The sequence below is a fragment of the Choloepus didactylus genome, chromosome 10 (assembly GCF_015220235.1).
Source record: "Choloepus didactylus isolate mChoDid1 chromosome 10, mChoDid1.pri, whole genome shotgun sequence".
In the NCBI taxonomy this organism is placed as follows: domain Eukaryota; kingdom Metazoa; phylum Chordata; class Mammalia; order Pilosa; family Megalonychidae; genus Choloepus; species Choloepus didactylus.
In genome coordinates, this window is record NC_051316.1 from 16,261,620 (window position 1) to 16,264,985 (window position 3,366).

The window sequence follows — 3,366 nt, forward strand, 5'->3', positions numbered from 1 at the left end:
CTCTGACGCTAACATGGGCTGAGTCCCAACTCTCCTGGTAGATGGAGTGGCCCTGCCTTGTCATCCTTCCTCCCCCTGTGTGTGGAGACCAGGGATGCCAGGGCCTCGGTGCTGTCTTCCTGTGTCCTTGAGCAAGTCCCTCACCCCAGGCTCTCAGTTTCAGGGGCTGGATTCAACTGTGTCTGCCTGTTCAGAGACAGCCTCTCTTTGCTGTGGGGCTCACCCCACCTCCTTTACAGGGTGAGGATCTCTGGGGGCATTCTGGGTGGATAAAGACATGGAGGCCCTGGGCTGGTGGTGCTCTATGCCCACCAGTCTGCTGGAGGTGCCGGGCCTGGCCCCGATCCACAGTTGTTGTTGGTAGGGATGAAGCAGTCCTGGACCCCGTCAACTCCCAGGCCCTCTGCACCTTCCCATGGGACCTTCCCTCGTGCCCATGCTGCAAGATGTGCCCAGTCTCGGTGGGGTCATGGAGAAGGGCTAGCTCCATCTCGGTTTGTCTCTCCCAGGCTGGGTCGACACCACACTCATCCCTGTGGCCTGCCTGACCTTTGCAGCACATTTCCTCCACAGCCTGAGCATGGAGATGTAGACGAGGTATGGCCCCTCCACACGACGCCACCCCTGGGTTCAGTGTGCCGGGCTTCCCAGGCTGTGCTGTGCCTGTCCCTGTCCCTGTCCCCAGGCTCTACAGTGCCTGTCCTTGGGTTCGGTGGGCAGCATCTGCCCCACTGTGCTGTGTCTGTCCCTCGGCTCTGTGGGCAGGGTCTCCGTTCACCATGCTGCACCGTCACTGGTCTCTGGAGGGTCCCCCCCCACCCTGGGTCAGTGTGATGCTACCTTCCCTCTCCTTGGGTGAGGCCTGTTGAACTCACTGGGCCTCCATGTGCACGTAGATGAAATGTGCAGTCTCATGAGCCTAAGGCCTGTCTTGGCCATCTGGTGGGAATGGAGGCTGGAAACAGGTGACCCTTTGGTGGATTCTGGGTACATTGGAAGGCACACTCTTTTCCTGGCCGCTGACCCTTGCTCTCTAGTGACCACAGTCATGGGCTTGTGTGAGAATGAAGCAGGCAGCTCCTGCCAAGGCCCAACTTTCACCCCCCGAGACAGTCCCCGTGTGTGGACCTGTTCCACCTCTGCAGGGCCCCAGTGGGGGAGCCCGGGGTCCTGTGGCCTTGATGTGGGTTACTCTCTGCACACTACTGGCTGGCCCTCATTGCACTAAATTGTTCTCTGCTGTGGCTTACAGAGCTCATGAAGTGGAAAGAAGGTTGAAACTTGCAGCCTGACTGTTTCCAAACTTTGAAATGGCCTGTTGGTACATGGGAAAGCATCTGCTTGAGGCATTCAGAGGAACCAGTTGCCCTGTATGTGTGTGTCTGAGCCCATGCTTCTCTATGGGGAGCAGGGGCTGGGGGGCTATTTCTTTGTGGGTAAAAGCCAGGGATGCCAGGATACTGGGAACTGGGATGGGGACCCATCCCCTTGGTGTGGATGCCGCCTTCATGTGACCTTGACCAGGCCCCCTCACCTCCCCGAGCCTCAGTTTCCCTATCTGTATGATACAAGGCCTGGATTGATTCAGCAGTGACTGCTCAAGCATGGCCCGGAGGCCTACCTGGAGGGGCCATTTGGTAGTTTAGAAAGAGCATTGGGCTGAATGATGAAAGGGGCAAGTGTGCATTCTACTTTGTGCCTTTGGCCTTGGTGCAATTATTCACAAACCCCATGCACTCCCCAAATGCCTCCGTGAGGATAGTCAAACCTACGTGATGAGAGACTTGAGATCGGCTGTGATTCTGCATCAGCCAGGCAAGAGACCCTCTCACTGACCCCGCTGTGAAGTGGGAGTGTGTGTGCATGTGTGTCTGTGTCAGTGTGTGCATATTTGGGTATGCAAGTGTGTCTGAGTGTGTATGTGTGCACTTGTGTGGTAGTACATATATGTGCGAGCATGTGTTCTGTGCCTGCACGTTTGCATGTGTGCACGTTTGCATATGTGTTGGTGGTGTGTACATGTGTGTACATGGTATATCTGCATGCAAGTATGTGTGCATATGTGAGTGTGACTTCTCTGTGTGTGCATGTGCACAGATGTACATGTGTGTGTCTCTGTGTGAGAGTCAGGGACTCCCTGCAGCTTGGAGGGGAGGAGGTGGGGAAGTGCGATGTGGGCTCCTTGCTCTGTGCTGCCCCCTTGGGCACCCCCTCGCCAGCCTATTGTCTCTGTCCCAGTTCCATGCCCTGCTGAGTACTCCTTTGGGGCCCAGAAGAACTTTGCCAAACTGCCTGTGTCCCTGTGAGGATACTGGCTATAGGATTTTTGCTGTTATTTATCTCTTTTTTTTTGCAGTTGTGGTCTTCCCAGGAAGTTGCTTTCTTTCTGATAAAAGTCACAAAGAAACAACTTTAATAGAAATCTTTTGCACTTGGGGTGTAGTTTGAGCTGAGACAACTAAAAAGACTCTTTCATCTCTGCTGACCAGGTTTCAATTAAATTCAACAGCCCCCCAGAATGAGAAGCCTGAAGCCAGGCTCTGGCAGAGGAAGTTAGAGCCTAGGAGGGGGAGCTGGCACAGCCTGGGGGCTGCCCACGCCCATCAGTGGTCAGGAGTATGGGACTGGGCAGCTGGGCAGACAGGTTCAAGGTGTGACCATGGAGTTGAATCCCATGGTGACAACGGTCCAGGCTGTCCCCTGGGACTTGGGCCCCTACTCTGCAGAAGGCATGATGATAGTCCCTGCCTTGAAGGCCATAGGGGTGTTCCAAGCTCCAGTTCTCCCCATGGGTGGCTGCTGGGCACAGCAGGCCACGGGCACCTCCTGTGTTGGACCCTCCCAGGGTCCATGAGGGTTGGTTGGCAGTTGGGCAGGCTGCTGCTGGCGGAGGCCCCTGGAAGTTCCTGGACACTGGAGATGCCCCTGGGCTGGGGTTGGCTGCTTACGGGGCTGGGCAGCTGGCAGGGCCCCCCTGAGCTAACCCTCCTCTCCTTCCCCACCCCATCCAGGTTCTCACAAATCTGGGAAGCAGCTGCTGCCTCATTGAGTCCAAGGAGCTGAAATTCTCAATGGAGCTTGCAGATCACGGACTGAAAAACAGGTGAGAAAGTATCTCATGCAGGATGGTGGGGTGGAGAACAGGGTGGCCAGGTGGGAAAGAAAGTGCCAGAGCCTGGAGGAGGGAATGTCCAAGGGCTCATTTTCCTACCCATGAGAAATGTCACAGGAGGTGCTGGCAAGTGGCACCTGGCATGGGCTGGCCCAGAGTGTGATGCAGCCTGAGTCAGACATCCCAGTGCTGCCCCATCCTCCTGACACTGACCTGCCCTGAGGGATGGACGGACACAGACAAGAGCACCCTCC

The 3,366-nt window shown here is 56.2% G+C and overlaps 1 long non-coding RNA gene across 1 annotated transcript; it reads left to right on the forward strand.

Moving 5' to 3' along the window:
* Positions 1-506: 506 nt before the first annotated feature.
* LOC119505577 lies at positions 507-3,103 on the forward strand. Its single transcript, XR_005210763.1, has 2 exons — positions 507-597; positions 3,012-3,103. It is a non-coding gene; the product is annotated as an uncharacterized LOC119505577 (long non-coding RNA).
* Positions 3,104-3,366: the final 263 nt, after the last annotated feature.